The following is a 14,658-nucleotide window of genomic DNA, read 5'->3' as shown; positions in this document are numbered from 1 at the left end:
AAGTGGAGAAATCAGAGAAACGGTATTGTTGCTGGCACGTTGCATCAACTGTGTGGGCGCTACATTGACTAGTAAGGTGTTAATATAACCGAAGTTGCTAAAATAATTTTAGGATTACAAACAAACAAAAAAAGAAAATATTAGAATTACCAAAGATACAGATTTAAATAAGCATAAAAAGGCACATATATATATATATATATATATATATATATATATATATATATATATATTGTTTTATCGTTATTTCCATTGCAGGTGCTCGTCTGAACTCCAATCTCTGGTCCCCCCTCGCCAATCTTTCACGAAAAACACCCGTCTAGCTGAATCCATTGTGAAAACAATTCCCCCACTCTATATCTGTGCCTAAATCAAAATGCGGATTTCATGAACAAAGCTTCTTTCTTAGAACTGCACGTCTGTGGAACTCTGTTCCGTCTGCCTGCTTCCCACCGGACTACAACTTGGATGTATTCAAGTCCAATGTTAACAAATTCCTAATGAACCGCCCCCTTAAGTAAACACTTCATCAAATCTCCATACTAACGTAATGTACTTGCAATAACCCTTATCCCTGAGTGGCTTCCGGGCCTTGATAAGTGGTGATCACTGTGTAAAAAAAAAAAAATTATATATATATATATACATATATATATATATATATGTGTGTGTGTGTTTATGTATATATATATATATATATATATATATATATATATATATAAAGAGAGAGAGGGGGGAGAGGAGAAAATGATAATAAAACAAATGTAAACTTACTACTTTACAAATCTAATCAATTCAATTAGTAAAAAAAGAATAGTTTATAGAAAAATCATTTAAACCAAGGTTTTCCTTTAAACCATTCTTCTCTTCCCAATTAAAAAAAAAAACAATTATTTAACAAGATCTGGTTATCATTTTTTAATATGAGAAAAGTTGAAAAAGATTGAGATTTTCTATAGTAATATAAATTCTTATTATACAAATGTGAGCCCAAAAGTTCATACATATATTATTTCGGTTTTCACACACATCAAGTCTATTATCACAGTACAGCTGAGGATTTATAGCGAAGACATATAATCTCTTTTTTACAAACGCTTCTGATTTTTACAGATTTCATAAACAATGGATAATTGGTGTAATTTGATGTAATGAATATAAGTACATCCGGGTCCTTCCTCCTGCAATATTGTGATTGGCTGATTAAGCCATAAATACTAGCTTTCTGCAGTGATCATGAGACGACATTGAAAGACAGAATTTCCAAAAATGCAGCACCATTCTAAAATCAAAAAGACTGCTAATAACTGTTAAAGTGAAAGTTTATTTAAGTTATGTCCTCGCAGTATATAATAGTTTTATATGGTCTTGATTGTATCACATGGACTAAACAACTTACCAATCGTATTGAGGTATTTCAAAATCACATGGACTAAACAACTAACCAATCGCATTGAGGTATTTAAAAATTACATGGACTAAACAACTAACCAATCGCATTGAGGTATTTCAAAATCACATGGACTAAACAACTAACCAATCGCATTGAGGTATTTCAAAATCACATGGACTAAACAACTAACCAATCGTATTGAGGTATTTCAAAATCACATGGACTAAACAACTAACCAATCGCATTGAGGTATTTCAAAATCACATGGACTAAACAACTAACCAATCGCATTGAGGTATTTCAAAATCACATGGACTAAACAACTAACCAATCGTATTTAGGTATTTCAAAATCACATGGACTAAACAACTAACCAATCGCATTGAGGTATTTCAAAATCACATGAACTAAACAACTAACCAATCACATTGAGGTATTTCAAAATCACATGGACTAAACAACTAACCAATCGCATTGAGGTATTTCAAAATCACATGGACTAAACAACTAACCAATCGCATTGAGGTATTTCAAAATCACATGGACTAAACAACTAACCAATCGCATTGAGGTATTTCAAAATCATGTAACAGAATATCGCCTGATCAAAATAAACAAAATTCTCACCATCCGTCAAACTACTTCTCTACACCCTCTATTTGATAAAATAAAAAGTAAAACCCTGAAACTTTTTGGCCATGTCAAATGATCAGCTAATGGCGAGTCAAAGTTATGTTTTAGAAGGTAAAAGTGGCAGAGGAAAGCCAAGGGGAAGGTGGATAGAAAATACTTTTGATTGGACATTTCTCAACAGTTGGGCGTCCATCAACCAACTTGCCCTGGATCAGAAGGAATGGCGAAAAATAAGTCACGTGCCAAACAGAAGATGCGACTCATGATGACTAGCTTAGAGAGGGAGTTTGTGAGAGTCGCCAAAAGACACACTGCCTCAACCTACGAGCTCCCTCCATTTCCTCTACAATATTCGTCCATACTATGACATATGAGATGTATTACTTGAACAGAAGTAAGACCACTCAACTATTTGAATGATATATACTTCTTTCTAGAGATCATAATAATTTTTTTCAATATATATTTTTTCCAAATTATTAATTATTGTAATCAAAACTTGTTAAAGAATTGTATTTGTTAAGAACGGCGAAACTGTTAAGCTTGAGTCAAAAGAAATCGACTTGATGTTAAAAAAGAAAACCCAACTAAAAACATCCAAAAGTTTAGATTAATGTGAAATAATAAGAAGAAAGGGACTCGCAAGTATTGTCAGGGAATTATCTTTGTGAGAACTCCTTGTGAGTACAAATAATAATAATAATAATAATAATAATAATAATAATAATAATAATAATAATTCTGATTTCGTTTATCAACGTCTCCATAGAAAGGGATGGGATTCATTCCCAGAGGATTTCTCTCAATCCTGGCTCCAAACCAGGAGCTTCAAAGATCAAGGGTTTTCCTAAGGATGTTGGTGGTACCTATAATTGCAGAGGTTTGATGGCCGCCTAAAACATCGGATATTCGTAGTTTTTTTAATTGTCCTTCCAGACGACTTGATACTACTCCTAGCGTACCTACTACGATCGGAATTATTTGTGTTTTAAACCCCGTGTATACGCCTTATCTCAAAGGCCAATGGAGTATAATTGCTCCACTTCTCGTTCTCCTTCTCTCTCACATTCCTGTCCCACAGTACTGAGAAGTCTACAATCTGCCATATTTTGAGACCTTGTCAATGACGACCAAATCCGGACGATTATGTTCCAATCGCTTGGTCGTTATGACACTTTTGTCCCACCATACCTCTACATTTCCATCCTCACTTGTTCTCACTTCATCAGGCACATCCTCAAACCATTTTCTAGCACACTTCATCCCAACCTTCTTACAGACCTCCCAATATATCCGGAGTCCCATGCGATTGTGTCTTTTGTGGTACTCTCTCTGGGCCAATCCACTACACCCTGCTGCAAGGTGCACAATTGACTTTGAGGTCTCACCACAAATCCGGCATTCTGCAGCAACTTCCTCTCCTAGAACCACTTTTTTTAACAATCGTGTTCCTAATGCCTGCTCTTGTGCTGCACAAACAAAAGCTTCAGTACTCTTAGCCAAATACCCAGCTCTAGCCATTTCCATGATCTTTCATCAGCCACTTCTGCTATATCCTGGAAGAACCTTCCATGCATTTTCTTCCTAGCCAGTTCCTCTGTCCTTTCTATATCCCTACGTTCCACGTAATCAGCCTTGGTCTCACATACCTCCACTTCATTGGTCACAACCTTAAGCATCCACTCCTCACTTCTAACTACATGCTCCTTCAACGACATCTCCTCAGTTCTAACACAATCTTTTACATTTTTCAATTCTCTCCCACCGTCTTTCCTCTTTTGATACAGCCTTGCTATGCTACTTCGAATCTGAAATATACCAAACATTGCTAAAACTTTTCTTATTTTGATATCCATAGCATGCAAATCCTTATCGGACCATTCTAAAATTCCCGCACTGTATCTCAAAACACTGACTGCCCATGCATTCACCGCTTTCATTAGGTTTCCTCGATACAATTTTGATTTCACAATTAGTTTCACTCTTCTAAGAAACTTCTTCCTGACTTTCTCCTTCATTTCTCTGTTCATGATGCCTACAACAACAACAACAACAACAACAATAATAATAATAATAATAATAAGAAGAAGAAGAAGAAGAAGAAGAAGAAGAAGAAGAAAAGAGACTTATTGTTTATAGTTATGCGAAAAGAATATCTTAACCGATATTTTTATGAATTTTTAAATAAAATCAAATTACAATACACAGTGGTAATGGTTGTGATATAACGGTCCACGTGTATTTATAATATAATATTAAAAGTAAAAACTTTTTATTATTTTTATATTTTTTTTTTTTTTAGAATCCTTTAAAGTGAGGCTTCATAATTTGTGCATACTTTCTTTCTTTCTTTTTTTCTTTTTGCAGACTGTTTTCCTCATCTTCATAATTGTTGTTGTCCCACCCACCACGACCACGTGTTCGCCCATTCATCCCTTGGATTTCTTCAGGTGATTAATAGGAATGCTGAGTCTCATTACTGTATCCCCAGTAATTACTACCTTCCATAGTTGTTGTCTCGCCAGGTTTTGGCCAACTAATCCTCTGGCATGCCCTTACACCTCTATCCACTGCGACATTAATCCCGAAATGTGATGAAATAGCAACAACTGCGAAGATGAGTGCACAAAACCTTTTTTTTTTTTTTGTATTTATCCGTTCTTTTTTCTATTTTTTTTTTTTTTTATTAAAAATTGGACTAAAAATTGAAGATTGTTTTACTGGCTTTTGCCTCTTTTAATGCAAAAAAAAATACAAAATAAAAACAAATAGTTACACCAATAAGTCAGTCTCAGCAACATCGCTGAGTGAAATAACTCGTGTGACTTATTTTAGCTGACCTTCATTAAACTTGAGAAGTGATCTTAATTGTTGATTTGTATGGAACAATTACGTCCCTTGGATTAGGTTCCCGATATGAGTTACTTCCCTTTACCAATATGGTAAGAGTTACTTTTTCTCATTTTACTTCAATCAAAATTCCTGGGTCTAACACTTGATTTCTATATGAGATGAGTATTCCATTAAAGTTCTCCGTTACAAATACTGAGTTAATAAAGAAGTTTCTTTTTAGTAAAAAAATAATTATATATATATATATATATATATATATATATATATATATATATATAACAAAGAAGTCAACACTTATCAAGGCCACATGTCTCTCGAGGATAACGGTTAATAAGTGTAGTGGTCAATGGGACAATGTCGTAGTGATTGTTAGTAGTGGAAATTTGGTAAATTGAATTACTTAAGGGAAACAGATCATCAAGAATTTGTTTACGTTGGACTTGCAGACGACCATATTATAGTCAGTCGGAAAACAGCTAAATGAAAGAGAGTTCCACGGGTGTGCAGTTCTAAGAAAAAAGCTTTGTTCATGGAATCTACGTGTAGGTTTAGGCACAGATAAAGAGTGGGGGAAATTATTGATAGTGTTTTCAGTTAGAGGAGCGTTTCTCGTGAAAGTTTTTGCGAGGAGGGATCATAGATTGGAGCTCAGGTCTTAGCGGATTCATGACAAGAATTCATCTAGTCTGGTGGAGTTTATTTTTTATTCATTTTATCATTTATTTTTATTTATTTATTTTTTATTGTTTATTCATTTATTTTATTTATTTATTTTCTATTTTTTATTTATCTTTTATTATTTATTTATTTATTTTTATTTTATTTTCATTTTATTTACTTATTCATTTTTTTATTTTTTTTATTTTTTATTTATTAAAGAAAAAATTATCCACACTTTAATCACAGGGGGAAAAAGAAGACAAAAAAAAACAACAAAAAAAAAACTTAAGAGCATGAGGACAACGGATGAAAATTAAAATTACCCCGACGAGGGAAACCAACGAATTAACAAAGATTTTGGTTTTATCTCGTTGGGATGTCAAGCATTCTAAACCAATGAGTCTAAGGCCAGGGGGAATACTACGGTTTATAGTAGTAAAATTGGGGCGTAAAAATCATTTCAAGACTGAAAACTTGAATCCTTACCAGACAATGTACTCGGGGCAAATATTAAAAATCACATAGTATTCGCAGCCCCAAAGGATTTCCTTGTTATGGTTTAGCAACACTGGTTTGTGCGAGGAAAAGTGCACCTTCAATTCTAGCTGATGGCACCCAAATACTTTTCTTTTTTTCTTTTTTTTTTTACTTTTGATATCACGACTCTATAATAATATATACGAAATCTGTACAAATAAAAATATCACGCTTAAGCGTATTTTACACCTGAGCAAAGCCGCTCCCCCACCCTCGCTAGTTTTAAAATATTTTATTTGAACAGTTTTTTTTTTCCAGAAAACCAAGCTTCTATCTTTTCATCTCTCATTCTCACTCAACTCCAATTGAAATGAATGGCTCTCCTTTTGGGGAAGTGTTAGAGATTAGAAATCGATGTACTCTGCTAGACGGACGAGCATAATAGGGTATGAGACGTTTTGGTGTGTCCGATTCCGTGGAGCGATTATTCGGTGTCGACCACGCCATTCATCATTTTTATAAAGATTTTGTAACTGTGTTTTTGTTTTTTGTTTTGTTTCTTTTTTTTATTATTATTATTATTATTATTATTATTATTATTATTATTATTATTATTATTATTATTATTATTATTATTATTATTATTATGTCATCTTGTTGACGACTAAATGTTGTTGTCTGTTTTTTTATTGTGTTTTAAATAAACACGGTTCGAAGTTTTTAATGTTTATATCAATTCAACTGTTTTTTTTAACTCTCTAATCCCATTTAAAATGACTGGAATGCGACACGACACACTGAAATGCCTTTAAGCCTGCAGCTCTATCTCTACTGAACATAAGCCACCCAGAAGGAGAAAACTCTCTCTCTCTCTCTCTCTCTCTCTCTCTCTCTCTCTCTCTCTCTCTCTCTCTCACACACACACACACACACACGCACACGCACACACACACACACACACACACACACACACACACACACACACACAAATAAACACACACACACAATGGAACTTTGAAAGAAATTTTTCTCCACTTCTTATTCATGAACCTTAAAACTTCTCAACCAATTTTCGTCTTTCAAAGTATATTTTAAATTTCTGTAAAATCGTTGATATATCAATATATTTTGTTTGTTAATTCATGTTTTCTCATCTCCTTCGCTGAATACGTTATTGACGACGCACTTTCTAACATTTATCTGTTTATTCTCCAATTCATTGTTAACGCTGTTCTTGGCAATTTCCAAAGACGTAGAATCACCAAAATACACTAAATGTAGCCAGGAAAAGCACTGCAGAACCATCCTGCTTTGACAAGCTGCTGAGATTACCCGTCACTCCTAAACTGAAATGGAACACTTACATCAATTCCGTTGCCAATGTCGCTGGGAAAATGGTTGGATTATTCTACTGCTCCAGAAGATATCTCACTCTTGATGCAATCCTTTATCGGTATAAGAGCCAAAACCACGTCCTAAGATAGAGTATTATTGTACCATCTGGGGAGGAGCTGCTCAGAACAGCTCCCTCCCTTAACGGAGTACAAATCCAGTTTCGAAATCTACTAGAAGATGTAAAACATAATACAACAGGGTTGCTTCCTGGCTGGCTATAACATGATCGTGTTCAAGCCCAATGTAAACAACTTGTTGTAGAGGCGTCCTCTTAGCAGTCGTTAATCCTTATCCTGAAGCATCATTTAAGCCTTGGTGAGTGGAGATTTCTTAGAAAAAAAAAAATCACTTTTATAAAGAGGATATTAACTCAAGCTCTACGGTGCAAGTGCATATTCAATGAAATGTGCTATCTATGGAAGGGACGTAATTCTTGTCTCACTTGAGGCAAACAAGACAAAGGCAAGAGTTACTTCCCTTTAACAAACAAACATGTTTTCATATTGATTTATTTAGATGAATCTGGTTTCGTTTAATATATATGAATTACTTTATAAATAGAAAGAATACCGGATTTCAAAGTCGGTAAAATGGCCACCAGCTGGATGGGTGGTTGTTTTGCTGGTGTTTGTGGATATAAAGTCGACAGCTCGAGTTTTTTTTTGGGTTTTTTTTTTTAATATGTCGTTTTAAGCAAAAACAATATTATGTACTTAATTAGAACGCCATATCCTGTTCGCCAGCCAAAGAGAAAGACTTTTCTTCCTTCTTATTATTCAGACTTCTATTCTCATACTGAGTGTTATTCTCACAACGTTTCATCCAATGTATGGCTCAACTTTTTTAGGTGTATCTTGTTGAACTCGGAATTTTTTCTTGGGAAACTGCATAGAATTTTGAACGGAATCCTTTTTTATTTTTTTATATTTTCACCCCAAATACGCATAGTGCCACTTTAATGCACCTGAATTTTACTATCTGGAACATCATTTGTAGGGGTACTATGTGGGGAGCTGAGCACTGCAGCAAGATGTCTGTTTACACTACACTTGAACTTCTACCTGTTAGTACACTCAGGGAAACAGGAACCTGGAAGGGAATTCCAAAGTCTAGCAGTCCTAGGGAATAAACTATGAGAGCAGAAGTCTTTCTGGCATCTAGGGATTTCTATTATGTAGGGGTGGGATTTTGCTGCTTGTTGAGTTTATAAAATTAAATTAAGAATTATTGAAATTAGTTTATTTTTAAAAGAATTATTGAAAATACTTTTTTGTGTTTTTTTGTATTTGGAAAAAAATTATTCAAAATACGTTTTCTTATTAAAAGTGCCAATAAAGACTAATTGTGTTATTTTTATCTGTATAATTTTGTTAATTTTTATTGTATATAATTTTTAATAATGTCCTTTTCTTATATTATATTTCAATAAATCGCTTCACAATAGAAATACTAAAAAACAAAAAAAGTGAAGGAACTGATTTGCCTTGTCACCGCTTTCGGTAGCAGCTGTGCTGGAAGTTAGGAAGTACATTAGCTGACTATAATCAGTTTGGTAAATGAAGTTTACCTCAAACTGTACAACAGTTTGTCATGTTTCTAGATTTTTTAGATGAGGATTTACAATGTGGATTATTTGATTTGTTTGGACTATTGTTCTCATCTTATCCTAACAGTCACAGTGTAGTATCTGTTCTGATGCTAAACGTCATCTTTTCTATCCTCAGTCAGTGGAGGAGACATCCTTCATGACTGAGGCAATTTTAATTTTTCTTCCTATTCAGAGTGCTCCTTTTTGGGAAGCTGGATATCCCCCACACTAAAAACCGACCTTGTGTCCCACTCTGCCCCTGTGAGGAGGCAAGTAAATAGGAAGAACCAAGATGAGAACAGTAGTCCAAACAATCTAACACATATTATCAATCCTCATCTCAAAAATTCAGAAATATTATATCAAATAGAATGTATACAAAAATGGAAATAACTCGACACTCTTTTCGTGTCATGAACGCATCATACATTTTGAATTCTAATGATTATTGCTTGTTTTGTTTTTTTTGTTGGTTTTTACTCATGTTCACCCCTAACAAGGTATGTCACCACTTGGACATAAAGAGCTATTTGGGACCATGCCTAGGAAAGATAAACAAGATGTTGGTTTACGTTAAATTTAAACTTCTGCATATCAGTACAGTCAGGGAAACAGCCAGCACCAAGGGAATTCCAAAATCTAGCTGTTCGAGGGAAGAAACTATTTGAATAGAAAGCTTTTTTGGCATTTAAGGACCTCAACAGTGAAGGGGTGTGATTTTGTTGCTAAGCGGGTTTGTCAATGATATGTACATCAAGGGGGCACAAGTGCAACGAGTTCATCAGAGCATATTTCACTAAAATACATGTAAAACAGGCACAGAGATGCAACATTGTGGCGATGGGACAGGGGTTGGAGCTTAGTTGACAAAGTGGGATATATTAGATTGAAGACTCTTTTTTGGACCTTATCCAAGAGGGAGAGACCAGTGGTAAATTCATCAGCCTAGATGTGACAACCATACTCCATGCATGGGCAAATGGTGGCTTTGTAGAGACACAGGATACTCTCAGATGTGAATCGTCTTCTAGCTCGATAGAGGGAACCTACCTTTTTTTTGTAGCAGCCTTTGCAATGTCCTCAATATATTTGTTCCAGTTCTTATTGCCCGTGAATGTTTAGCTGAGGAGTTTGAAGGAAGAACTCTCACGAAGGGTGTTATTTGTGATGAATATTTGTGGTTGGTTGTTTCTGTTTTACGGCATATCAACCTTTTTCAGGTTATTTAATGCCGAATCTAGTTATTTTGAGGAACGATTTTTTAATGGAGTATATTTTTTTTTAAGTCAGATTCTCCGAGTCAGAGTGGACCTGGGAGCAATGGCAATTAAAGGGTGGCTCCACACTCCCCAAGACCCGCAAGGTGGGGCCTCACCACCGGATATAGTTTTAGGTCATATCCAGGACCTGAATATCTGTGGTTGGAGAGGTGTCTCGTAATCATTAAAGGAGAGCAGTTTAGTTTTATAACATTAAATGTTACCATCTATTTTCGGCTCAAATTTCACTATTGTCTGTAGGTCATTTTCTAACAATTCTGCCATTGTCTTAAATTTATGTACATCCGTTCTGCTCTTGTGCATGTTATAGAGCATTGTATCATCAGCAAATATACCCATCTCTGATACAATATTATCAGAGGGGTCGTGAATGAATGTCAGGAATAATAGTAGTCTAAGGATCAACCCTTGAAGCAATCTCGTATTAATGTTATACTGTTTGGATTTACGCATGTAGTGAACTACTACTATGATGCTGCTTCCCTTATTTCTCTCTTTCTCCCTACTCTTCTACTTTTCCCTTGCTTTCTTCTCTCAACATCATCAGAGGTTTCAGCCAATCGGAATAGAGGACTGTCCTGGAGGGAAATAAAAAGAAGAAATCTGTCTCAGACATGCAGAAACGATAGAAGCATCAACATGCGACGGACAAGTTTCCTTGAGTAAAGACTTTTATCGAAGAAAATGTACCATCCTCTTTGTGCCCCTAAATCTTGGAAACTTTTATAAAACAATCCTAAAGTCTCGTCGCACTTAATTATAACCCAATGTTTTCTTTTCCACAACCGTTCTTTTTCAGCACTCTTGTTCTCTCTCTAATGTCGGAGGTGCCCCAAAAAGGGAACCGACCGAAATAGTAACCCTTCTTCAAACGTTGTTAAAAGCTATGGCAACTGTCATACGCCCACCCATGACAACCAGGATAGTCCTATTGTCTTGTCTATTGTATTGAAGGATCCAGTTATATTTAGCATACATCCAGTTATACTGTACGGTTTTATTTTCATTAGCAGCCATTTATGCCAAACTTGTTGGAAAAAAAAAAGAACAAAAACAGTCTTATACAAAAAATGGAAATGACTCGATGCTCTTTCCATGTCATAAACGCATCACACATTTTGAATTCTATGGTTCGTTGATAAAAAAGAACAAAAACACTCTTTAGATTATTCACCAATAAAAGTAATTTTCAAGATCCGTCTAAAACATTGTATGAATTCCATCCAAGATGAGAACGGTAGTTAGAATAATTCCAATAATAGTCATCGATCCATCCATTGTCGTCATTGTTATTATCCTCATCATCAAGTTTAGGCTTGTCCTATGAATCAGAAGCAAAATTTTTAACATTTATTTTTAATCAGATTATACACCAATACCAGCAACTAGTTTCTTCTCTATAAGGCATTCACAGCAAGAACTCATCTGTCAATCAAAACGACAAAAAAAAAAAACTTAGTTCTTGCCCAGAATTCCTTCAATGATAAAAAAGAAAGAAAGAAAAATCTGTATGGTGTACTTATCCGTGATAAAACGAAAAAAAATCAAATTCCAAAAATCATGTAAATTGATTGAGTACTTTTTTTTTTAATAAAGAAAATCATTTTTACGCAATTAATATGGATTTGTAGACATTACAATAAAAATCTCACAAATTTGAATTATTGTTGAGTTATCTCCCTTGCTTCTCGGGATTATTTTCAAGATGGCGACATACAATAGTCACTCCTCTCTTACTCATAAAATTTGATTTTCCTAGTTCAAAATAAAACTGCATTTTTTAAATATATTTTCGTTCAGTCACAGGTACTTACATCATACAGATTTTTTTTTTAAAAATATATTAATATAGAGGGAATTCTGGACAACCCTCCCCCCCCCCAAAAAAAAATCAAATAAAGAAAGAGATTAGAAAAATTAGGATTAGCTCTTTAACTCAAGAAACGAATAAGGAATTGATTTGAAATTTTCAGAATATCTATTCAATTTTCTTAAAATACAGCGTAGAACTTTAAAATTATCGTCCTAAAGAAAACAACACCACAGCTTTATTTTAAAACTTTTATTGAAAAATCAATTCAGGTAACTTGATTATGTAGTAGAGCTGACGGCTATTCAATGTAGCCTCCTTCAGCCTCAATCACCGCCTCGATGAGAGTCCAGAACTAGGAGCATGCTTTTTCCATAAGCGATAGCGGAAGCTCAGCGAATACTAGGTGGATGACAGTGATCAGGCTGGCTTTGGTGTTGTGAGAGGTCCTGTTGGTGATGTTCTTGACATGTGACCAGAAGAAGTAACCCAGTGGGTTCAAGTCGGGGGAAGAAGGAGGGGGGCACTGAGAGAAGGATGCAAAGTTGTAGCACTCCTTCTGAAGCCAAGCCTGGGTTTCTTTGGACTTGTGGGCTGGCACCAAGTCATTCTGCCACACCCAGGGTTTGCCAGTGGCCACCTGATTACACCCGGGGATCACCACACTCTTCAGCACAACCAGATACATTTTGGTGTTGATTTTCAAGTCAACTTCAATCATGTGAGATGGCATAATGTGCCCCTCACTTGAAACTGTTTCCATCACCATGGGCACATCCCTGTTATTTAGGGCAATCCAGCAATACATTTTGAGAGTGCTGGCAATGGTCCTGTTTTAATTTGGACTGGTAGAGAGCAGGAGTTATACAGCGGTGCATCTCTGATCTCGCTCGTTGAACATTATTTCACTTTCAGTCACGATAGAAGGCTCCTATCGCTCTTGGGATTTGCACACAACTGACCAATTAGTAGATGGTCTGCAACAAAAAAAAAAGCAAACCGGTTTTCATCAAACGGAAATGGAATCATGTTGTCTTTTCTATGGCGAAAATTTTATCATTCCACCCTGTAGGTGTTTTTTTTTTTTTTTTTACATAGGCATAACCACTTATCAAAGCCAGAGACCACTCGAGGATAAAGGTTAAGAGTGTACAGTAGTCAATTGGACAATATAGTGATCGTTAGTAATGGAAATTCAGTAAATTTGTTAACTTAAGGGGAACGGTTCATCAAGAACTTGTTTACATTGGACTTGAAGACAACCATATTGTAGTGAGCTGGAAAGCAGGAAAACGGAAGACAATTCCACAGGCGTGCAGTTCTAAGAAAGAAGCTTTGTTCATGGAATCTACGTTAAATCGAATAAGGTGCTAATGAAATAAAATTTGTTGCTTTATATTTTTAGAACACAATAGAATGAACTGCACTAATAATAGTGACAGATTTAATGTTAAAGTAGGAGTACAACAAGGTCACTTATGGAGTTTGTTGATTTTCATTTGTGAATTAGAAGCATTTTCGAGGGAGTTTCATACAGGTTATCTGGAAGAGATGCTCTATAGTGATAATTTAGTACTTGGCATAATCACGTTTGACACACCCGTTCCCGTCATATCACCGAAGCAACAAGGAGCATGGTCAGTACTAGATGGGTGACCATTTGGGACTTCTAGGTGCTGTATGTGCTCTCGGCTTATCTAAGCATTGTTTCCAGTCGTCCTGGACTTCTCCTTGCCACTGGACTCAAGCAGTGCCGATTCAGGAAAGGTGTGATTCCGAAATATGCAACCCTTGCTTCACAATTACATGCTCAGCTGCCCCTACAGGGGGTATCCTTTGTCTTTCGAGATTTTGTTGTTGGGTTCTAAATCATACTTAGTTGTTCACTTTTTCAAAATCTCAAATAAAAAAATTTAAAAAATCCCTTCTTATGTTCCTATTTGCCTCCCCACGAGGGCAGAGTAAGACACAAGGTTGGTTTTTAATGTAGGGAAAATCCAGCTTCCAAAAAAGGGGCACTCTGGATAAGAACAAAAATAAAAATTGTCTCAGTCATGAAGGATTTCTCCTCTACTGACCAAGGAAAGAAAAAAGGTGAAGTATAGCACCAGAACAGATGGTATTTATTTGCTCCCCCACCAAGCAAATTAGGCCGATTTTTAATGTGAGGAGTGAAGGGGAAATGAGGATCAGCTCCCCGGGGAGTAGGGGAGCTGGATAGTGATAATTAGTATAAAGGATTGCTCCTACATTGACCAAGATTTTATATGTGGGGGTGCCTCCACATATGGTCTTTGCTCGTAGTATCTGCCAGAACAGATACTACACTGCTACAAAGGCCAAGCATGTTACATGGTCAACCCAACAACCTATAGGCATGTAGAGACGACTCACTGGTCGACCTCTTGAAAAATGGTCTGGAATGCTCTGAAAAGTAAAAGGTTTGAGAGTAAAAGTCACCAAGACTTTCAAGATGGTAATCAGTTGGCAAGTTAGAAACATTCCAGAATAAGTTTGTGAAAAAGAAGTTGGGGTGCAATTCAACTTCATTTTACTAGAGATAGGACAA

Source organism: Euprymna scolopes, chromosome 32, assembly GCF_053919585.1.
Source record: "Euprymna scolopes isolate OS-2025 chromosome 32, ASM5391958v1, whole genome shotgun sequence".
In the NCBI taxonomy this organism is placed as follows: Eukaryota; Metazoa; Mollusca; class Cephalopoda; order Sepiida; family Sepiolidae; genus Euprymna; species Euprymna scolopes.
This window is presented reverse-complemented; position numbering follows the sequence as displayed.